This window comes from Hypomesus nipponensis, chromosome 20, assembly GCF_054491055.1.
Source record: "Hypomesus nipponensis isolate SF chromosome 20, ASM5449105v1, whole genome shotgun sequence".
Taxonomy (NCBI): Eukaryota; Metazoa; Chordata; class Actinopteri; order Osmeriformes; family Osmeridae; genus Hypomesus; species Hypomesus nipponensis.
Window position 1 is genome coordinate 1,475,001 of NC_140380.1, and position 17,590 is coordinate 1,492,590.

Consider the following 17,590-nt stretch of genomic DNA (forward strand, 5'->3'; position numbering starts at 1 on the left):
CTCGGAAGCTAAGCAGGGTCGGGCCTGGTTAGTACTTGGATGGGAGACCGCCTGGGAATACCAGGTGCTGTATGCTCTTTTGCTCATTCACTTAGAAACTGAAATCTTGCAATATGCACAAGTAGTCCTTCATGAAAGGGGCTGGAAGCTGTTTTCATTTTGACACGAGAGAGAGAGAGAGAGAAAGAGACCACCTTGCATTGTCAATTGCTAAATCTGTATATGGATAAGTAGCCTATGGTTGTCAACTTATTTCGTACGGCCATACCAGCCTGGCAACGCCCGATCACGTCTGATCTCGGAAGCTAAGCAGGGTCGGGCCTGGTTAGTACTTGGATGGGAGACCGCCTGGGAATACCAGGTGCTGTATGCTCTTTTGCTCATTCACTTAGAAACTGACATCTTGCAATATGCACAAGTAGTCCTTCATGAAAGGGGCTGGAAGCTGTTTTCATTTTGACACGAGAGAGAGAGAGAGAGACCACCTTGCATTGTCAATTGCTAAATCTGTATATGGATAAGTAGCCTATGGTTGTCAACTTATTTCGTACGGCCATACCAGCCTGGCAACGCCCGATCTCGTCTGATCTCGGAGCTAAGCAGGGTCGGGCCTGGTTAGTACTTGGATGGGAGACCGCCTGGGAATACCAGGTGCTGTATGCTCTTTTGCTCATTCACTTAGAAACTGAAATCTTACAATATGCACAAGTAGTCCTTCATGAAAGGGGCTGGAAGCTGTTTTCATTTTGACACGAGAGAGAGAGAGAGAGAGAGAGAGAGAGACCACCTTGCATTGTCAATTGCTAAATCTGTATATGGATAAGTAGCCTATGGTTGTCAACTTATTTTGTACGGCTATACCAGCCTGGCAACGCCCGATCTCGTCTGATCTCGGAAGCTAAGCATGGTCGGGCCTGGTTAGTACTTGGATGGGAGACCGCCTGGGAATACCAGGTGCTGTATGCTCTTTTGCTCATTCACTTAGAAACTGAAATCTTGCAATATGCACAAGTAGTCCTTCATGAAAGGGGCTGGAAGCTGTTTTCATTTTGACACGAGAGAGAGAGAGAGAGAGAGAGACCACCTTGCATTGTCAATTGCTAAATCTGTATATGGATAAGTAGCCTATGGTTGTCAACTTATTTCGTACGGCCATACCAGCCTGGCAACGCCCGATCTCGTCTGATCTCGGAAGCTAAGCAGGGTCGGGCCTGGTTAGTACTTGGATGGGAGACCGCCTGGGAATACCAGGTGCTGTATGCTCTTTTGCTCATTCACTTAGAAACTGAAATCTTGCAATATGCACAAGTAGTCCTTCATGAAAGGGGCTGGAAGCTGTTTTCATTTTGACACGAGAGAGAGAGAGAGAGAGACCACCTTGCATTGTCAATTGCTAAATCTGTATATGGATAAGTAGCCTATGGTTGTCAACTTATTTCGTACGGCCATACCAGCCTGGCAACGCCCGATCTCGTCTGATCTCGGAAGCTAAGCAGGGTCGGGCCTGGTTAGTACTTGGATGGGAGACCGCCTGGGAATACCAGGTGCTGTATGCTCTTTTGCTCATTCACTTAGAAACTGAAATCTTGCAATATGCACAAGTAGTCCTTCATGAAAGGGGCTGGAAGCTGTTTTCATTTTGACACGAGAGAGAGAGAGAGAGAAAGAGACCACCTTGCATTGTCAATTGCTAAATCTGTATATGGATAAGTAGCCTATGGTTGTCAACTTATTTTGTACGGCTATACCAGCCTGGCAACGCCCGATCTCGTCTGATCTCGGAAGCTAAGCATGGTCGGGCCTGGTTAGTACTTGGATGGGAGACCGCCTGGGAATACCAGGTGCTGTATGCTCTTTTGCTCATTCACTTAGAAACTGAAATCTTGCAATATGCACAAGTAGTCCTTCATGAAAGGGGCTGGAAGCTGTTTTCATTTTGACACGAGAGAGAGAGAGAGAGACCACCTTGCATTGTCAATTGCTAAATCTGTATATGGATAAGTAGCCTATGGTTGTCAACTTATTTCGTACGGCCATACCAGCCTGGCAACGCCCGATCTCGTCTGATCTCGGAGCTAAGCAGGGTCGGGCCTGGTTAGTACTTGGATGGGAGACCGCCTGGGAATACCAGGTGCTGTATGCTCTTTTGCTCATTCACTTAGAAACTGAAATCTTACAATATGCACAAGTAGTCCTTCATGAAAGGGGCTGGAAGCTGTTTTCATTTTGACACGAGAGAGAGAGAGAGAGAGAGAGAGACCACCTTGCATTGTCAATTGCTAAATCTGTATATGGATAAGTAGCCTATGGTTGTCAACTTATTTTGTACGGCTATACCAGCCTGGCAACGCCCGATCTCGTCTGATCTCGGAAGCTAAGCATGGTCGGGCCTGGTTAGTACTTGGATGGGAGACCGCCTGGGAATACCAGGTGCTGTATGCTCTTTTGCTCATTCACTTAGAAACTGAAATCTTGCAATATGCACAAGTAGTCCTTCATGAAAGGGGCTGGAAGCTGTTTTCATTTTGACACGAGAGAGAGAGAGAGAGAGAGAGACCACCTTGCATTGTCAATTGCTAAATCTGTATATGGATAAGTAGCCTATGGTTGTCAACTTATTTCGTACGGCCATACCAGCCTGGCAACGCCCGATCTCGTCTGATCTCGGAAGCTAAGCAGGGTCGGGCCTGGTTAGTACTTGGATGGGAGACCGCCTGGGAATACCAGGTGCTGTATGCTCTTTTGCTCATTCACTTAGAAACTGAAATCTTGCAATATGCACAAGTAGTCCTTCATGAAAGGGGCTGGAAGCTGTTTTCATTTTGACACGAGAGAGAGAGAGAGAGAGACCACCTTGCATTGTCAATTGCTAAATCTGTATATGGATAAGTAGCCTATGGTTGTCAACTTATTTTGTACGGCTATACCAGCCTGGCAACGCCCGATCTCGTCTGATCTCGGAAGCTAAGCAGGGTCGGGCCTGGTTAGTACTTGGATGGGAGACCGCCTGGGAATACCAGGTGCTGTATGCTCTTTTGCTCATTCACTTAGAAACTGAAATCTTGCAATATGCACAAGTAGTCCTTCATGAAAGGGGCTGGAAGCTGTTTTCATTTTGACACGAGAGAGAGAGAGAGAGAGAGAGACCACCTTGCATTGTCAATTGCTAAATCTGTATATGGATAAGTAGCCTATGGTTGTCAACTTATTTTGTACGGCTATACCAGCCTGGCAACGCCCGATCTCGTCTGATCTCGGAAGCTAAGCATGGTCGGGCCTGGTTAGTACTTGGATGGGAGACCGCCTGGGAATACCAGGTGCTGTATGCTCTTTTGCTCATTCACTTAGAAACTGAAATCTTGCAATATGCACAAGTAGTCCTTCATGAAAGGGGCTGGAAGCTGTTTTCATTTTGACACGAGAGAGAGAGAGAGAGAGAGAGACTACCTTGCATTGTCAATTGCTAAATCTGTATATGGATAAGTAGCCTATGGTTGTCAACTTATTTCGTACGGCCATACCAGCCTGGCAATGCCCGATCTCGTCTGATCTCGGAAGCTAAGCAGGGTCGGGCCTGGTTAGTACTTGGATGGGAGACCGCCTGGGAATACCAGGTGCTGTATGCTCTTTTGCTCATTCACTTAGAAACTGAAATCTTGCAATATGCACAAGTAGTCCTTCATGAAAGGGGCTGGAAGCTGTTTTCATTTTGACACGAGAGAGAGAGAGAGAGAGAGAGACCACCTTGCATTGTCAATTGCTAAATCTGTATATGGATAAGTAGCCTATGGTTGTCAACTTATTTCGTACGGCCATACCAGCCTGGCAACGCCCGATCTCGTCTGATCTCGGAAGCTAAGCAGGGTCGGGCCTGGTTAGTACTTGGATGGGAGACCGCCTGGGAATACCAGGTGCTGTATGCTCTTTTGCTCATTCACTTAGAAACTGAAATCTTGCAATATGCACAAGTAGTCCTTCATGAAAGGGGCTGGAAGCTGTTTTCATTTTGACACGAGAGAGAGAGAGAGAGAGAGAGAGAGAGAGAGAGACCACCTTGCATTGTCAATTGCTAAATCTGTATATGGATAAGTAGCCTATGGTTGTCAACTTATTTCGTACGGCCATACCAGCCTGGCAACGCCCGATCTCGTCTGATCTCGGAAGCTAAGCAGGGTTGGGCCTGGTTAGTACTTGGATGGGAGACCGCCTGGGAATACCAGGTGCTGTATGCTCTTTTGCTCATTCACTTAGAAACTGAAATCTTGCAATATGCACAAGTAGTCCTTCATGAAAGGGGCTGGAAGCTGTTTTCATTTTGACACGAGAGAGAGAGAGAGAGAGACCACCTTGCATTGTCAATTGCTAAATCTGTATATGGATAAGTAGCCTATGGTTGTCAACTTATTTCGTACGGCCATACCAGCCTGGCAACGCCTGATCTCGGAAGCTAAGCAGGGTCGGGCCTGGTTAGTACTTGGATGGGAGACCGCCTGGGAATACCAGGTGCTGTATGCTCCTTTGCTCATTCACTTAGAAACTGAAATCTTGCAATATGCACAAGTAGTCCTTCATGAAATGGGCTGGAAGCTGTTTTCATTTTGACACAAGAGAGAGAGAGAGAGAGACCACCTTGCATTGTCAATTGCTAAATCTGTATATGGATAAGTAGCCTATGGTTGTCAACTTATTTCGTACGGCCATACCAGCCTGGCAACGCCCGATCTCGTCTGATCTCGGAAGCTAAGCAGGGTCGGGCCTGGTTAATATTTGGATGGGAGACCGCCTGGGAATACCAGGTGCTGTATGCTCTTTTGCTCATTCACTTAGAAACTGAAATCTTGCAATATGCACAAGTAGTCCTTCATGAAAGGGGCTGGAAGCTGTTTTCATTTTGACACGAGAGAGAGAGAGAGAGAGACTACCTTGCATTGTCAATTGCTAAATCTGTATATGGATAAGTAGCCTATGGTTGTCAACTTATTTCGTACGGCCATACCAGCCTGGCAACGCCCGATCTCGTCTGATCTCGGAAGCTAAGCAGGGTCGGGCCTGGTTAGTACTTGGATGGGAGACCGCCTGGGAATACCAGGTGCTGTATGCTCTTTTGCTCATTCACTTAGAAACTGAAATCTTGCAATATGCACAAGTAGTCCTTCATGAAAGGGGCTGGAAGCTGTTTTCATTTTGACACGAGAGAGAGAGAGACTACCTTGCATTGTCAATTGCTAAATCTGTATATGGATAAGTAGCCTATGGTTGTCAACTTATTTCGTACGGCCATACCAGCCTGGCAACGCCCGATCTCGTCTGATCTCGGAAGCTAAGCAGGGTCGGGCCTGGTTAGTACTTGGATGGGAGACCGCCTGGGAATACCAGGTGCTGTATGCTCTTTTGCTCATTCACTTAGAAACTGAAATCTTGCAATATGCACAAGTAGTCCTTCATGAAAGGGGCTGGAAGCTGTTTTCATTTTGACACGAGAGAGAGAGAGAGAGAGAGAGAGAGAGAGAGAGAGAGAGAGAGAGACCACCTTGCATTGTCAATTGCTAAATCTGTATATGGATAAGTAGCCTATGGTTGTCAACTTATTTCGTACGGCCATACCAGCCTGGCAACGCCCGATCTCGTCTGATCTCGGAAGCTAAGCAGGGTCGGGCCTGGTTAGTACTTGGATGGGAGACCGCCTGGGAATACCAGGTGCTGTATGCTCTTTTGCTCATTCACTTAGAAACTGAAATCTTGCAATATGCACAAGTAGTCCTTCATGAAAGGGGCTGGAAGCTGTTTTCATTTTGACACGAGAGAGAGAGAGAGAGAGAGAGACTACCTTGCATTGTCAATTGCTAAATCTGTATATGGATAAGTAGCCTATGGTTGTCAACTTATTTCGTACGGCCATACCAGCCTGGCAACGCCCGATCTCGTCTGATCTCGGAAGCTAAGCAGGGTCGGGCCTGGTTAGTACTTGGATGGGAGACCGCCTGGGAATACCAGGTGCTGTATGCTCTTTTGCTCATTCACTTAGAAACTGAAATCTTGCAATATGCACAAGTAGTCCTTCATGAAAGGGGCTGGAAGCTGTTTTCATTTTGACACGAGAGAGAGAGAGAGAGAGACCACCTTGCATTGTCAATTGCTAAATCTGTATATGGATAAGTAGCCTATGGTTGTCAACTTATTTCGTACGGCCATACCAGCCTGGCAACGCCCGATCTCGTCTGATCTCGGAAGCTAAGCAGGGTCGGGCCTGGTTAGTACTTGGATGGGAGACCGCCTGGGAATACCAGGTGCTGTATGCTCTTTTGCTCATTCACTTAGAAACTGAAATCTTGCAATATGCACAAGTAGTCCTTCATGAAAGGGGCTGGAAGCTGTTTTCATTTTGACACGAGAGAGAGAGAGAGAGAAAGAGACCACCTTGCATTGTCAATTGCTAAATCTGTATATGGATAAGTAGCCTATGGTTGTCAACTTATTTTATACGGCTATACCAGCCTGGCAACGCCCGATCTCGTCTGATCTCGGAAGCTAAGCATGGTCGGGCCTGGTTAGTACTTGGATGGGAGACCGCCTGGGAATACCAGGTGCTGTATGCTCTTTTGCTCATTCACTTAGAAACTGAAATCTTGCAATATGCACAAGTAGTCCTTCATGAAAGGGGCTGGAAGCTGTTTTCATTTTGACACGAGAGAGAGAGAGAGAGACCACCTTGCATTGTCAATTGCTAAATCTGTATATGGATAAGTAGCCTATGGTTGTCAACTTATTTCGTACGGCCATACCAGCCTGGCAACGCCCGATCTCGTCTGATCTCGGAGCTAAGCAGGGTCGGGCCTGGTTAGTACTTGGATGGGAGACCGCCTGGGAATACCAGGTGCTGTATGCTCTTTTGCTCATTCACTTAGAAACTGAAATCTTACAATATGCACAAGTAGTCCTTCATGAAAGGGGCTGGAAGCTGTTTTCATTTTGACACGAGAGAGAGAGAGAGAGAGAGAGAGACCACCTTGCATTGTCAATTGCTAAATCTGTATATGGATAAGTAGCCTATGGTTGTCAACTTATTTTGTACGGCTATACCAGCCTGGCAACGCCCGATCTCGTCTGATCTCGGAAGCTAAGCATGGTCGGGCCTGGTTAGTACTTGGATGGGAGACCGCCTGGGAATACCAGGTGCTGTATGCTCTTTTGCTCATTCACTTAGAAACTGAAATCTTGCAATATGCACAAGTAGTCCTTCATGAAAGGGGCTGGAAGCTGTTTTCATTTTGACACGAGAGAGAGAGAGAGAGAGAGAGACCACCTTGCATTGTCAATTGCTAAATCTGTATATGGATAAGTAGCCTATGGTTGTCAACTTATTTCGTACGGCCATACCAGCCTGGCAACGCCTGATCTCGGAAGCTAAGCAGGGTCGGGCCTGGTTAGTACTTGGATGGGAGACCGCCTGGGAATACCAGGTGCTGTATGCTCTTTTGCTCATTCACTTAGAAACTGAAATCTTGCAATATGCACAAGTAGTCCTTCATGAAAGGGGCTGGAAGCTGTTTTCATTTTGACACGAGAGAGAGAGAGAGAGACCACCTTGCATTGTCAATTGCTAAATCTGTATATGGATAAGTAGCCTATGGTTGTCAACTTATTTCGTACGGCCATACCAGCCTGGCAACGCCCGATCTCGTCTGATCTCGGAAGCTAAGCAGGGTTGGGCCTGGTTAGTACTTGGATGGGAGACCGCCTGGGAATACCAGGTGCTGTATGCTCTTTTGCTCATTCACTTAGAAACTGAAATCTTGCAATATGCACAAGTAGTCCTTCATGAAAGGGGCTGGAAGCTGTTTTCATTTTGACACGAGAGAGAGAGAGAGAGAGACCACCTTGCATTGTCAATTGCTAAATCTGTATATGGATAAGTAGCCTATGGTTGTCAACTTATTTCGTACGGCCATACCAGCCTGGCAACGCCTGATCTCGGAAGCTAAGCAGGGTCGGGCCTGGTTAGTACTTGGATGGGAGACCGCCTGGGAATACCAGGTGCTGTATGCTCCTTTGCTCATTCACTTAGAAACTGAAATCTTGCAATATGCACAAGTAGTCCTTCATGAAATGGGCTGGAAGCTGTTTTCATTTTGACACAAGAGAGAGAGAGAGAGAGACCACCTTGCATTGTCAATTGCTAAATCTGTATATGGATAAGTAGCCTATGGTTGTCAACTTATTTCGTACGGCCATACCAGCCTGGCAACGCCCGATCTCGTCTGATCTCGGAAGCTAAGCAGGGTCGGGCCTGGTTAATATTTGGATGGGAGACCGCCTGGGAATACCAGGTGCTGTATGCTCTTTTGCTCATTCACTTAGAAACTGAAATCTTGCAATATGCACAAGTAGTCCTTCATGAAAGGGGCTGGAAGCTGTTTTCATTTTGACACGAGAGAGAGAGAGAGAGAGAGAGACCACCTTGCATTGTCAATTGCTAAATCTGTATATGGATAAGTAGCCTATGGTTGTCAACTTATTTCGTACGGCCATACCAGCCTGGCAACGCCCGATCTCGTCTGATCTCGGAAGCTAAGCAGGGTCGGGCCTGGTTAGTACTTGGATGGGAGACCGCCTGGGAATACCAGGTGCTGTATGCTCTTTTGCTCATTCACTTAGAAACTGAAATCTTGCAATATGCACAAGTAGTCCTTCATGAAAGGGGCTGGAAGCTGTTTTCATTTTGACACGAGAGAGAGAGAGAGAGAGACCACCTTGCATTGTCAATTGCTAAATCTGTATATGGATAAGTAGCCTATGGTTGTCAACTTATTTTGTACGGCTATACCAGCCTGGCAACGCCCGATCTCGTCTGATCTCGGAAGCTAAGCAGGGTCGGGCCTGGTTAGTACTTGGATGGGAGACCGCCTGGGAATACCAGGTGCTGTATGCTCTTTTGCTCATTCACTTAGAAACTGAAATCTTGCAATATGCACAAGTAGTCCTTCATGAAAGGGGCTGGAAGCTGTTTTCATTTTGACACGAGAGAGAGAGAGAGAGAGAGAGACCACCTTGCATTGTCAATTGCTAAATCTGTATATGGATAAGTAGCCTATGGTTGTCAACTTATTTTGTACGGCTATACCAGCCTGGCAACGCCCGATCTCGTCTGATCTCGGAAGCTAAGCATGGTCGGGCCTGGTTAGTACTTGGATGGGAGACCGCCTGGGAATACCAGGTGCTGTATGCTCTTTTGCTCATTCACTTAGAAACTGAAATCTTGCAATATGCACAAGTAGTCCTTCATGAAAGGGGCTGGAAGCTGTTTTCATTTTGACACGAGAGAGAGAGAGAGAGAGAGAGACTACCTTGCATTGTCAATTGCTAAATCTGTATATGGATAAGTAGCCTATGGTTGTCAACTTATTTCGTACGGCCATACCAGCCTGGCAATGCCCGATCTCGTCTGATCTCGGAAGCTAAGCAGGGTCGGGCCTGGTTAGTACTTGGATGGGAGACCGCCTGGGAATACCAGGTGCTGTATGCTCTTTTGCTCATTCACTTAGAAACTGAAATCTTGCAATATGCACAAGTAGTCCTTCATGAAAGGGGCTGGAAGCTGTTTTCATTTTGACACGAGAGAGAGAGAGAGAGAGAGAGACCACCTTGCATTGTCAATTGCTAAATCTGTATATGGATAAGTAGCCTATGGTTGTCAACTTATTTCGTACGGCCATACCAGCCTGGCAACGCCCGATCTCGTCTGATCTCGGAAGCTAAGCAGGGTCGGGCCTGGTTAGTACTTGGATGGGAGACCGCCTGGGAATACCAGGTGCTGTATGCTCTTTTGCTCATTCACTTAGAAACTGAAATCTTGCAATATGCACAAGTAGTCCTTCATGAAAGGGGCTGGAAGCTGTTTTCATTTTGACACGAGAGAGAGAGAGAGAGAGAGAGAGAGAGAGAGAGAGACCACCTTGCATTGTCAATTGCTAAATCTGTATATGGATAAGTAGCCTATGGTTGTCAACTTATTTCGTACGGCCATACCAGCCTGGCAACGCCCGATCTCGTCTGATCTCGGAAGCTAAGCAGGGTTGGGCCTGGTTAGTACTTGGATGGGAGACCGCCTGGGAATACCAGGTGCTATATGCTCTTTTGCTCATTCACTTAGAAACTGAAATCTTGCAATATGCACAAGTAGTCCTTCATGAAAGGGGCTGGAAGCTGTTTTCATTTTGACACGAGAGAGAGAGAGAGAGAGACCACCTTGCATTGTCAATTGCTAAATCTGTATATGGATAAGTAGCCTATGGTTGTCAACTTATTTCGTACGGCCATACCAGCCTGGCAACGCCTGATCTCGGAAGCTAAGCAGGGTCGGGCCTGGTTAGTACTTGGATGGGAGACCGCCTGGGAATACCAGGTGCTGTATGCTCCTTTGCTCATTCACTTAGAAACTGAAATCTTGCAATATGCACAAGTAGTCCTTCATGAAATGGGCTGGAAGCTGTTTTCATTTTGACACAAGAGAGAGAGAGAGAGAGACCACCTTGCATTGTCAATTGCTAAATCTGTATATGGATAAGTAGCCTATGGTTGTCAACTTATTTCGTACGGCCATACCAGCCTGGCAACGCCCGATCTCGTCTGATCTCGGAAGCTAAGCAGGGTCGGGCCTGGTTAATATTTGGATGGGAGACCGCCTGGGAATACCAGGTGCTGTATGCTCTTTTGCTCATTCACTTAGAAACTGAAATCTTGCAATATGCACAAGTAGTCCTTCATGAAAGGGGCTGGAAGCTGTTTTCATTTTGACACGAGAGAGAGAGAGAGAGAGACTACCTTGCATTGTCAATTGCTAAATCTGTATATGGATAAGTAGCCTATGGTTGTCAACTTATTTCGTACGGCCATACCAGCCTGGCAACGCCCGATCTCGTCTGATCTCGGAAGCTAAGCAGGGTCGGGCCTGGTTAGTACTTGGATGGGAGACCGCCTGGGAATACCAGGTGCTGTATGCTCTTTTGCTCATTCACTTAGAAACTGAAATCTTGCAATATGCACAAGTAGTCCTTCATGAAAGGGGCTGGAAGCTGTTTTCATTTTGACACGAGAGAGAGAGAGACTACCTTGCATTGTCAATTGCTAAATCTGTATATGGATAAGTAGCCTATGGTTGTCAACTTATTTCGTACGGCCATACCAGCCTGGCAACGCCCGATCTCGTCTGATCTCGGAAGCTAAGCAGGGTCGGGCCTGGTTAGTACTTGGATGGGAGACCGCCTGGGAATACCAGGTGCTGTATGCTCTTTTGCTCATTCACTTAGAAACTGAAATCTTGCAATATGCACAAGTAGTCCTTCATGAAAGGGGCTGGAAGCTGTTTTCATTTTGACACGAGAGAGAGAGAGAGAGAGAGAGAGAGAGAGAGAGAGAGACCACCTTGCATTGTCAATTGCTAAATCTGTATATGGATAAGTAGCCTATGGTTGTCAACTTATTTCGTACGGCCATACCAGCCTGGCAACGCCCGATCTCGTCTGATCTCGGAAGCTAAGCAGGGTCGGGCCTGGTTAGTACTTGGATGGGAGACCGCCTGGGAATACCAGGTGCTGTATGCTCTTTTGCTCATTCACTTAGAAACTGAAATCTTGCAATATGCACAAGTAGTCCTTCATGAAAGGGGCTGGAAGCTGTTTTCATTTTGACACGAGAGAGAGAGAGAGAGAGAGAGAGAGACTACCTTGCATTGTCAATTGCTAAATCTGTATATGGATAAGTAGCCTATGGTTGTCAACTTATTTCGTACGGCCATACCAGCCTGGCAACGCCCGATCTCGTCTGATCTCGGAAGCTAAGCAGGGTCGGGCCTGGTTAGTACTTGGATGGGAGACCGCCTGGGAATACCAGGTGCTGTATGCTCTTTTGCTCATTCACTTAGAAACTGAAATCTTGCAATATGCACAAGTAGTCCTTCATGAAAGGGGCTGGAAGCTGTTTTCATTTTGACACGAGAGAGAGAGAGAGAGAGACCACCTTGCATTGTCAATTGCTAAATCTGTATATGGATAAGTAGCCTATGGTTGTCAACTTATTTCGTACGGCCATACCAGCCTGGCAACGCCCGATCTCGTCTGATCTCGGAAGCTAAGCAGGGTCGGGCCTGGTTAGTACTTGGATGGGAGACCGCCTGGGAATACCAGGTGCTGTATGCTCTTTTGCTCATTCACTTAGAAACTGAAATCTTGCAATATGCACAAGTAGTCCTTCATGAAAGGGGCTGGAAGCTGTTTTCATTTTGACACGAGAGAGAGAGAGAGAGAAAGAGACCACCTTGCATTGTCAATTGCTAAATCTGTATATGGATAAGTAGCCTATGGTTGTCAACTTATTTTATACGGCTATACCAGCCTGGCAACGCCCGATCTCGTCTGATCTCGGAAGCTAAGCATGGTCGGGCCTGGTTAGTACTTGGATGGGAGACCGCCTGGGAATACCAGGTGCTGTATGCTCTTTTGCTCATTCACTTAGAAACTGAAATCTTGCAATATGCACAAGTAGTCCTTCATGAAAGGGGCTGGAAGCTGTTTTCATTTTGACACGAGAGAGAGAGAGAGAGACCACCTTGCATTGTCAATTGCTAAATCTGTATATGGATAAGTAGCCTATGGTTGTCAACTTATTTCGTACGGCCATACCAGCCTGGCAACGCCCGATCTCGTCTGATCTCGGAGCTAAGCAGGGTCGGGCCTGGTTAGTACTTGGATGGGAGACCGCCTGGGAATACCAGGTGCTGTATGCTCTTTTGCTCATTCACTTAGAAACTGAAATCTTACAATATGCACAAGTAGTCCTTCATGAAAGGGGCTGGAAGCTGTTTTCATTTTGACACGAGAGAGAGAGAGAGAGAGAGAGAGACCACCTTGCATTGTCAATTGCTAAATCTGTATATGGATAAGTAGCCTATGGTTGTCAACTTATTTTGTACGGCTATACCAGCCTGGCAACGCCCGATCTCGTCTGATCTCGGAAGCTAAGCATGGTCGGGCCTGGTTAGTACTTGGATGGGAGACCGCCTGGGAATACCAGGTGCTGTATGCTCTTTTGCTCATTCACTTAGAAACTGAAATCTTGCAATATGCACAAGTAGTCCTTCATGAAAGGGGCTGGAAGCTGTTTTCATTTTGACACGAGAGAGAGAGAGAGAGAGAGAGACCACCTTGCATTGTCAATTGCTAAATCTGTATATGGATAAGTAGCCTATGGTTGTCAACTTATTTCGTACGGCCATACCAGCCTGGCAACGCCTGATCTCGGAAGCTAAGCAGGGTCGGGCCTGGTTAGTACTTGGATGGGAGACCGCCTGGGAATACCAGGTGCTGTATGCTCTTTTGCTCATTCACTTAGAAACTGAAATCTTGCAATATGCACAAGTAGTCCTTCATGAAAGGGGCTGGAAGCTGTTTTCATTTTGACACGAGAGAGAGAGAGAGAGACCACCTTGCATTGTCAATTGCTAAATCTGTATATGGATAAGTAGCCTATGGTTGTCAACTTATTTCGTACGGCCATACCAGCCTGGCAACGCCCGATCTCGTCTGATCTCGGAAGCTAAGCAGGGTTGGGCCTGGTTAGTACTTGGATGGGAGACCGCCTGGGAATACCAGGTGCTGTATGCTCTTTTGCTCATTCACTTAGAAACTGAAATCTTGCAATATGCACAAGTAGTCCTTCATGAAAGGGGCTGGAAGCTGTTTTCATTTTGACACGAGAGAGAGAGAGAGAGAGACCACCTTGCATTGTCAATTGCTAAATTTGTATATGGATAAGTAGCCTATGGTTGTCAACTTATTTCGTACGGCCATACCAGCCTGGCAACGCCTGATCTCGGAAGCTAAGCAGGGTCGGGCCTGGTTAGTACTTGGATGGGAGACCGCCTGGGAATACCAGGTGCTGTATGCTCCTTTGCTCATTCACTTAGAAACTGAAATCTTGCAATATGCACAAGTAGTCCTTCATGAAAGGGGCTGGAAGCTGTTTTCATTTTGACACGAGAGAGAGAGAGAGAGAGAGAGACCACCTTGCATTGTCAATTGCTAAATCTGTATATGGATAAGTAGCCTATGGTTGTCAACTTATTTCGTACGGCCATACCAGCCTGGCAACGCCCGATCTCGTCTGATCTCGGAAGCTAAGCAGGGTCGGGCCTGGTTAGTACTTGGATGGGAGACCGCCTGGGAATACCAGGTGCTGTATGCTCTTTTGCTCATTCACTTAGAAACTGAAATCTTGCAATATGCACAAGTAGTCCTTCATGAAAGGGGCTGGAAGCTGTTTTCATTTTGACACGAGAGAGAGAGAGAGAGAGACCACCTTGCATTGTCAATTGCTAAATCTGTATATGGATAAGTAGCCTATGGTTGTCAACTTATTTTGTACGGCTATACCAGCCTGGCAACGCCCGATCTCGTCTGATCTCGGAAGCTAAGCAGGGTCGGGCCTGGTTAGTAGTTGGATGGGAGACCGCCTGGGAATACCAGGTGCTGTATGCTCTTTTGCTCATTCACTTAGAAACTGAAATCTTGCAATATGCACAAGTAGTCCTTCATGAAAGGGGCTGGAAGCTGTTTTCATTTTGACACGAGAGAGAGAGAGAGAGAGAGAGACTACCTTGCATTGTCAATTGCTAAATCTGTATATGGATAAGTAGCCTATGGTTGTCAACTTATTTCGTACGGCCATACCAGCCTGGCAACGCCCGATCTCGTCTGATCTCGGAAGCTAAGCAGGGTCGGGCCTGGTTAGTACTTGGATGGGAGACCGCCTGGGAATACCAGGTGCTGTATGCTCTTTTGCTCATTCACTTAGAAACTGAAATCTTGCAATATGCACAAGTAGTCCTTCATGAAAGGGGCTGGAAGCTGTTTTCATTTTGACACGAGAGAGAGAGAGAGAGAGACCACCTTGCATTGTCAATTGCTAAATCTGTATATGGATAAGTAGCCTATGGTTGTCAACTTATTTCGTATGGCCATACCAGCCTGGCAACGCCCGATCTCGTCTGATCTCGGAAGCTAAGCAGGGTCGGGCCTGGTTAGTACTTGGATGGGAGACCGCCTGGGAATACCAGGTGCTGTATGCTCTTTTGCTCATTCACTTAGAAACTGAAATCTTGCAATATGCACAAGTAGTCCTTCATGAAAGGGGCTGGAAGCTGTTTTCATTTTGACACGAGAGAGAGAGAGAGAGAAAGAGACCACCTTGCATTGTCAATTGCTAAATCTGTATATGGATAAGTAGCCTATGGTTGTCAACTTATTTTGTACGGCTATACCAGCCTGGCAACGCCCGATCTCGTCTGATCTCGGAAGCTAAGCATGGTCGGGCCTGGTTAGTACTTGGATGGGAGACCGCCTGGGAATACCAGGTGCTGTATGCTCTTTTGCTCATTCACTTAGAAACTGAAATCTTGCAATATGCACAAGTAGTCCTTCATGAAAGGGGCTGGAAGCTGTTTTCATTTTGACACGAGAGAGAGAGAGAGAGACCACCTTGCATTGTCAATTGCTAAATCTGTATATGGATAAGTAGCCTATGGTTGTCAACTTATTTCGTACGGCCATACCAGCCTGGCAACGCCCGATCTCGTCTGATCTCGGAGCTAAGCAGGGTCGGGCCTGGTTAGTACTTGGATGGGAGACCGCCTGGGAATACCAGGTGCTGTATGCTCTTTTGCTCATTCACTTAGAAACTGAAATCTTGCAATATGCACAAGTAGTCCTTCATGAAAGGGGCTGGAAGCTGTTTTCATTTTGACACGAGAGAGAGAGAGAGAGAGAGAGAGACCACCTTGCATTGTCAATTGCTAAATCTGTATATGGATAAGTAGCCTATGGTTGTCAACTTATTTTGTACGGCTATACCAGCCTGGCAACGCCCGATCTCGTCTGATCTCGGAAGCTAAGCATGGTCGGGCCTGGTTAGTACTTGGATGGGAGACCGCCTGGGAATACCAGGTGCTGTATGCTCTTTTGCTCATTCACTTAGAAACTGAAATCTTGCAATATGCACAAGTAGTCCTTCATGAAAGGGGCTGGAAGCTGTTTTCATTTTGACACGAGAGAGAGAGAGAGAGAGAGAGACCACCTTGCATTGTCAATTGCTAAATCTGTATATGGATAAGTAGCCTATGGTTGTCAACTTATTTCGTACGGCCATACCAGCCTGGCAACGCCCGATCTCGTCTGATCTCGGAAGCTAAGCAGGGTCGGGCCTGGTTAGTACTTGGATGGGAGACCGCCTGGGAATACCAGGTGCTGTATGCTCTTTTGCTCATTCACTTAGAAACTGAAATCTTGCAATATGCACAAGTAGTCCTTCATGAAAGGGGCTGGAAGCTGTTTTCATTTTGACACGAGAGAGAGAGAGAGAGAGACCACCTTGCATTGTCAATTGCTAAATCTGTATATGGATAAGTAGCCTATGGTTGTCAACTTATTTTGTACGGCTATACCAGCCTGGCAACGCCCGATCTCGTCTGATCTCGGAAGCTAAGCATGGTCGGGCCTGGTTAGTACTTGGATGGGAGACCGCCTGGGAATACCAGGTGCTGTATGCTCTTTTGCTCATTCACTTAGAAACTGAAATCTTGCAATATGCACAAGTAGTCCTTCATGAAAGGGGCTGGAAGCTGTTTTCATTTTGACACGAGAGAGAGAGAGACCACCTTGCATTGTCAATTGCTAAATCTGTATATGGATAAGTAGCCTATGGTTGTCAACTTATTTCGTACGGCCATACCAGCCTGGCAACACCCGATCTCGTCTGATCTCGGAAGCTAAGCAGGGTCGGGCCTGGTTAGTAGTTGGATGGGAGACCGCCTGGGAATACCAGGTGCTGTATGCTCTTTTGCTCATTCACTTAGAAACTGAAATCTTGCAATATGCACAAGTAGTCCTTCATGAAAGGGGCTGGAAGCTGTTTTCATTTTGACACGAGAGAGAGAGAGAGAGAGAGAGACTACCTTGCATTGTCAATTGCTAAATCTGTATATGGATAAGTAGCCTATGGTTGTCAACTTATTTCGTACGGCCATACCAGCCTGGCAACGCCCGATCTCGTCTGATCTCGGAAGCTAAGCAGGGTCGGGCCTGGTTAGTACTTGGATGGGAGACCGCCTGGGAATACCAGGTGCTGTATGCTCTTTTGCTCATTCACTTAGAAACTGAAATCTTGCAATATGCACAAGTAGTCCTTCATGAAAGGGGCTGGAAGCTGTTTTCATTTTGACACGAGAGAGAGAGAGAGAGAGACCACCTTGCATTGTCAATTGCTAAATCTGTATATGGATAAGTAGCCTATGGTTGTCAACTTATTTCGTATGGCCATACCAGCCTGGCAACGCCCGATCTCGTCTGATCTCGGAAGCTAAGCAGGGTCGGGCCTGGTTAGTACTTGGATGGGAGACCGCCTGGGAATACCAGGTGCTGTATGCTCTTTTGCTCATTCACTTAGAAACTGAAATCTTGCAATATGCACAAGTAGTCCTTCATGAAAGGGGCTGGAAGCTGTTTTCATTTTGACACGAGAGAGAGAGAGAGAGAAAGAGACC

At 46.6% G+C, this 17,590-nt stretch overlaps 33 non-coding genes and 27 pseudogenes across 33 annotated transcripts in view; all 60 read left to right on the top strand.

The window, feature by feature from the left end:
• LOC146242999 (5S ribosomal RNA) overlaps positions 1 to 76 on the top strand; it is a 119-nt gene extending 43 nt beyond the window's left edge. The window contains exon 1 of the ribosomal RNA XR_014737573.1: positions 1 to 76. This exon is cut by the window's left edge and continues 43 nt beyond it. This is a non-coding gene — a ribosomal RNA (5S ribosomal RNA).
• A 178-nt stretch (positions 77 to 254) lies between these two features.
• Positions 255 to 373, top strand: LOC146243000 (5S ribosomal RNA). Its single transcript, XR_014739219.1, has one exon. It is a non-coding gene; the product is annotated as a 5S ribosomal RNA (ribosomal RNA).
• Positions 374 to 545: 172 nt separating this feature from the next.
• Positions 546 to 663, top strand: LOC146243001 (5S ribosomal RNA; annotated as a pseudogene).
• A 184-nt stretch (positions 664 to 847) lies between these two features.
• LOC146243002 (5S ribosomal RNA) lies at positions 848 to 966 on the top strand (annotated as a pseudogene).
• Positions 967 to 1,144: 178 nt separating this feature from the next.
• Positions 1,145 to 1,263, top strand: LOC146243003 (5S ribosomal RNA). The gene has a single exon (XR_014737574.1). It is a non-coding gene; the product is annotated as a 5S ribosomal RNA (ribosomal RNA).
• A 174-nt stretch (positions 1,264 to 1,437) lies between these two features.
• On the top strand, positions 1,438 to 1,556 carry LOC146243004 (5S ribosomal RNA). The gene has a single exon (XR_014737575.1). It is a non-coding gene; the product is annotated as a 5S ribosomal RNA (ribosomal RNA).
• Positions 1,557 to 1,734: 178 nt separating this feature from the next.
• On the top strand, positions 1,735 to 1,853 carry LOC146243005 (5S ribosomal RNA; annotated as a pseudogene).
• Positions 1,854 to 2,025: 172 nt separating this feature from the next.
• LOC146243006 (5S ribosomal RNA) lies at positions 2,026 to 2,143 on the top strand (annotated as a pseudogene).
• Positions 2,144 to 2,323: 180 nt separating this feature from the next.
• On the top strand, positions 2,324 to 2,442 carry LOC146243007 (5S ribosomal RNA; annotated as a pseudogene).
• A 178-nt stretch (positions 2,443 to 2,620) lies between these two features.
• LOC146243008 (5S ribosomal RNA) lies at positions 2,621 to 2,739 on the top strand. The gene has a single exon (XR_014737576.1). It is a non-coding gene; the product is annotated as a 5S ribosomal RNA (ribosomal RNA).
• A 174-nt stretch (positions 2,740 to 2,913) lies between these two features.
• Positions 2,914 to 3,032, top strand: LOC146243009 (5S ribosomal RNA). Its single transcript, XR_014740271.1, has one exon. It is a non-coding gene; the product is annotated as a 5S ribosomal RNA (ribosomal RNA).
• A 178-nt stretch (positions 3,033 to 3,210) lies between these two features.
• Positions 3,211 to 3,329, top strand: LOC146243010 (5S ribosomal RNA; annotated as a pseudogene).
• A 178-nt stretch (positions 3,330 to 3,507) lies between these two features.
• On the top strand, positions 3,508 to 3,626 carry LOC146243011 (5S ribosomal RNA). The gene has a single exon (XR_014739888.1). It is a non-coding gene; the product is annotated as a 5S ribosomal RNA (ribosomal RNA).
• A 178-nt stretch (positions 3,627 to 3,804) lies between these two features.
• LOC146243012 (5S ribosomal RNA) lies at positions 3,805 to 3,923 on the top strand. The gene has a single exon (XR_014737577.1). It is a non-coding gene; the product is annotated as a 5S ribosomal RNA (ribosomal RNA).
• A 190-nt stretch (positions 3,924 to 4,113) lies between these two features.
• On the top strand, positions 4,114 to 4,232 carry LOC146243013 (5S ribosomal RNA). The gene has a single exon (XR_014737871.1). It is a non-coding gene; the product is annotated as a 5S ribosomal RNA (ribosomal RNA).
• Positions 4,233 to 4,406: 174 nt separating this feature from the next.
• Positions 4,407 to 4,515, top strand: LOC146243014 (5S ribosomal RNA; annotated as a pseudogene).
• Positions 4,516 to 4,689: 174 nt separating this feature from the next.
• On the top strand, positions 4,690 to 4,808 carry LOC146243015 (5S ribosomal RNA; annotated as a pseudogene).
• Positions 4,809 to 4,982: 174 nt separating this feature from the next.
• On the top strand, positions 4,983 to 5,101 carry LOC146243016 (5S ribosomal RNA). Its single transcript, XR_014737579.1, has one exon. It is a non-coding gene; the product is annotated as a 5S ribosomal RNA (ribosomal RNA).
• A 168-nt stretch (positions 5,102 to 5,269) lies between these two features.
• LOC146243017 (5S ribosomal RNA) lies at positions 5,270 to 5,388 on the top strand. The gene has a single exon (XR_014737580.1). It is a non-coding gene; the product is annotated as a 5S ribosomal RNA (ribosomal RNA).
• A 202-nt stretch (positions 5,389 to 5,590) lies between these two features.
• On the top strand, positions 5,591 to 5,709 carry LOC146243018 (5S ribosomal RNA). Its single transcript, XR_014737582.1, has one exon. It is a non-coding gene; the product is annotated as a 5S ribosomal RNA (ribosomal RNA).
• A 178-nt stretch (positions 5,710 to 5,887) lies between these two features.
• Positions 5,888 to 6,006, top strand: LOC146243019 (5S ribosomal RNA). The gene has a single exon (XR_014737583.1). It is a non-coding gene; the product is annotated as a 5S ribosomal RNA (ribosomal RNA).
• Positions 6,007 to 6,180: 174 nt separating this feature from the next.
• Positions 6,181 to 6,299, top strand: LOC146243020 (5S ribosomal RNA). Its single transcript, XR_014737584.1, has one exon. It is a non-coding gene; the product is annotated as a 5S ribosomal RNA (ribosomal RNA).
• Positions 6,300 to 6,477: 178 nt separating this feature from the next.
• Positions 6,478 to 6,596, top strand: LOC146243021 (5S ribosomal RNA; annotated as a pseudogene).
• A 172-nt stretch (positions 6,597 to 6,768) lies between these two features.
• LOC146243022 (5S ribosomal RNA) lies at positions 6,769 to 6,886 on the top strand (annotated as a pseudogene).
• A 180-nt stretch (positions 6,887 to 7,066) lies between these two features.
• On the top strand, positions 7,067 to 7,185 carry LOC146243023 (5S ribosomal RNA; annotated as a pseudogene).
• Positions 7,186 to 7,363: 178 nt separating this feature from the next.
• LOC146243024 (5S ribosomal RNA) lies at positions 7,364 to 7,472 on the top strand (annotated as a pseudogene).
• Positions 7,473 to 7,644: 172 nt separating this feature from the next.
• Positions 7,645 to 7,763, top strand: LOC146243025 (5S ribosomal RNA). The gene has a single exon (XR_014737883.1). It is a non-coding gene; the product is annotated as a 5S ribosomal RNA (ribosomal RNA).
• A 174-nt stretch (positions 7,764 to 7,937) lies between these two features.
• LOC146243026 (5S ribosomal RNA) lies at positions 7,938 to 8,046 on the top strand (annotated as a pseudogene).
• Positions 8,047 to 8,220: 174 nt separating this feature from the next.
• Positions 8,221 to 8,339, top strand: LOC146243027 (5S ribosomal RNA; annotated as a pseudogene).
• Positions 8,340 to 8,517: 178 nt separating this feature from the next.
• Positions 8,518 to 8,636, top strand: LOC146243028 (5S ribosomal RNA). The gene has a single exon (XR_014737585.1). It is a non-coding gene; the product is annotated as a 5S ribosomal RNA (ribosomal RNA).
• A 174-nt stretch (positions 8,637 to 8,810) lies between these two features.
• On the top strand, positions 8,811 to 8,929 carry LOC146243029 (5S ribosomal RNA). The gene has a single exon (XR_014740272.1). It is a non-coding gene; the product is annotated as a 5S ribosomal RNA (ribosomal RNA).
• A 178-nt stretch (positions 8,930 to 9,107) lies between these two features.
• On the top strand, positions 9,108 to 9,226 carry LOC146243030 (5S ribosomal RNA; annotated as a pseudogene).
• A 178-nt stretch (positions 9,227 to 9,404) lies between these two features.
• On the top strand, positions 9,405 to 9,523 carry LOC146243031 (5S ribosomal RNA). The gene has a single exon (XR_014739889.1). It is a non-coding gene; the product is annotated as a 5S ribosomal RNA (ribosomal RNA).
• Positions 9,524 to 9,701: 178 nt separating this feature from the next.
• On the top strand, positions 9,702 to 9,820 carry LOC146243032 (5S ribosomal RNA). Its single transcript, XR_014737586.1, has one exon. It is a non-coding gene; the product is annotated as a 5S ribosomal RNA (ribosomal RNA).
• Positions 9,821 to 10,012: 192 nt separating this feature from the next.
• Positions 10,013 to 10,131, top strand: LOC146243033 (5S ribosomal RNA). Its single transcript, XR_014734694.1, has one exon. It is a non-coding gene; the product is annotated as a 5S ribosomal RNA (ribosomal RNA).
• A 174-nt stretch (positions 10,132 to 10,305) lies between these two features.
• On the top strand, positions 10,306 to 10,414 carry LOC146243034 (5S ribosomal RNA; annotated as a pseudogene).
• Positions 10,415 to 10,588: 174 nt separating this feature from the next.
• Positions 10,589 to 10,707, top strand: LOC146243035 (5S ribosomal RNA; annotated as a pseudogene).
• A 174-nt stretch (positions 10,708 to 10,881) lies between these two features.
• On the top strand, positions 10,882 to 11,000 carry LOC146243036 (5S ribosomal RNA). Its single transcript, XR_014737587.1, has one exon. It is a non-coding gene; the product is annotated as a 5S ribosomal RNA (ribosomal RNA).
• Positions 11,001 to 11,168: 168 nt separating this feature from the next.
• LOC146243037 (5S ribosomal RNA) lies at positions 11,169 to 11,287 on the top strand. The gene has a single exon (XR_014737588.1). It is a non-coding gene; the product is annotated as a 5S ribosomal RNA (ribosomal RNA).
• Positions 11,288 to 11,481: 194 nt separating this feature from the next.
• On the top strand, positions 11,482 to 11,600 carry LOC146243038 (5S ribosomal RNA). Its single transcript, XR_014737589.1, has one exon. It is a non-coding gene; the product is annotated as a 5S ribosomal RNA (ribosomal RNA).
• Positions 11,601 to 11,782: 182 nt separating this feature from the next.
• On the top strand, positions 11,783 to 11,901 carry LOC146243039 (5S ribosomal RNA). The gene has a single exon (XR_014737591.1). It is a non-coding gene; the product is annotated as a 5S ribosomal RNA (ribosomal RNA).
• A 174-nt stretch (positions 11,902 to 12,075) lies between these two features.
• Positions 12,076 to 12,194, top strand: LOC146243040 (5S ribosomal RNA). The gene has a single exon (XR_014737593.1). It is a non-coding gene; the product is annotated as a 5S ribosomal RNA (ribosomal RNA).
• A 178-nt stretch (positions 12,195 to 12,372) lies between these two features.
• Positions 12,373 to 12,491, top strand: LOC146243041 (5S ribosomal RNA; annotated as a pseudogene).
• A 172-nt stretch (positions 12,492 to 12,663) lies between these two features.
• On the top strand, positions 12,664 to 12,781 carry LOC146243042 (5S ribosomal RNA; annotated as a pseudogene).
• A 180-nt stretch (positions 12,782 to 12,961) lies between these two features.
• LOC146243043 (5S ribosomal RNA) lies at positions 12,962 to 13,080 on the top strand (annotated as a pseudogene).
• Positions 13,081 to 13,258: 178 nt separating this feature from the next.
• Positions 13,259 to 13,367, top strand: LOC146243044 (5S ribosomal RNA; annotated as a pseudogene).
• A 172-nt stretch (positions 13,368 to 13,539) lies between these two features.
• On the top strand, positions 13,540 to 13,658 carry LOC146243045 (5S ribosomal RNA). Its single transcript, XR_014737895.1, has one exon. It is a non-coding gene; the product is annotated as a 5S ribosomal RNA (ribosomal RNA).
• A 174-nt stretch (positions 13,659 to 13,832) lies between these two features.
• LOC146243046 (5S ribosomal RNA) lies at positions 13,833 to 13,941 on the top strand (annotated as a pseudogene).
• Positions 13,942 to 14,119: 178 nt separating this feature from the next.
• LOC146243047 (5S ribosomal RNA) lies at positions 14,120 to 14,238 on the top strand. The gene has a single exon (XR_014737594.1). It is a non-coding gene; the product is annotated as a 5S ribosomal RNA (ribosomal RNA).
• Positions 14,239 to 14,412: 174 nt separating this feature from the next.
• On the top strand, positions 14,413 to 14,531 carry LOC146243048 (5S ribosomal RNA; annotated as a pseudogene).
• A 178-nt stretch (positions 14,532 to 14,709) lies between these two features.
• Positions 14,710 to 14,828, top strand: LOC146243049 (5S ribosomal RNA). The gene has a single exon (XR_014737595.1). It is a non-coding gene; the product is annotated as a 5S ribosomal RNA (ribosomal RNA).
• Positions 14,829 to 15,002: 174 nt separating this feature from the next.
• On the top strand, positions 15,003 to 15,121 carry LOC146243050 (5S ribosomal RNA). The gene has a single exon (XR_014739457.1). It is a non-coding gene; the product is annotated as a 5S ribosomal RNA (ribosomal RNA).
• Positions 15,122 to 15,299: 178 nt separating this feature from the next.
• LOC146243051 (5S ribosomal RNA) lies at positions 15,300 to 15,418 on the top strand (annotated as a pseudogene).
• Positions 15,419 to 15,590: 172 nt separating this feature from the next.
• LOC146243052 (5S ribosomal RNA) lies at positions 15,591 to 15,708 on the top strand (annotated as a pseudogene).
• A 180-nt stretch (positions 15,709 to 15,888) lies between these two features.
• On the top strand, positions 15,889 to 16,007 carry LOC146243053 (5S ribosomal RNA; annotated as a pseudogene).
• Positions 16,008 to 16,185: 178 nt separating this feature from the next.
• LOC146243054 (5S ribosomal RNA) lies at positions 16,186 to 16,304 on the top strand. The gene has a single exon (XR_014737596.1). It is a non-coding gene; the product is annotated as a 5S ribosomal RNA (ribosomal RNA).
• Positions 16,305 to 16,478: 174 nt separating this feature from the next.
• Positions 16,479 to 16,597, top strand: LOC146243055 (5S ribosomal RNA; annotated as a pseudogene).
• A 168-nt stretch (positions 16,598 to 16,765) lies between these two features.
• On the top strand, positions 16,766 to 16,884 carry LOC146243056 (5S ribosomal RNA). The gene has a single exon (XR_014738667.1). It is a non-coding gene; the product is annotated as a 5S ribosomal RNA (ribosomal RNA).
• A 178-nt stretch (positions 16,885 to 17,062) lies between these two features.
• On the top strand, positions 17,063 to 17,181 carry LOC146243057 (5S ribosomal RNA). The gene has a single exon (XR_014737597.1). It is a non-coding gene; the product is annotated as a 5S ribosomal RNA (ribosomal RNA).
• Positions 17,182 to 17,355: 174 nt separating this feature from the next.
• Positions 17,356 to 17,474, top strand: LOC146243058 (5S ribosomal RNA). Its single transcript, XR_014739458.1, has one exon. It is a non-coding gene; the product is annotated as a 5S ribosomal RNA (ribosomal RNA).
• Positions 17,475 to 17,590: the final 116 nt, after the last annotated feature.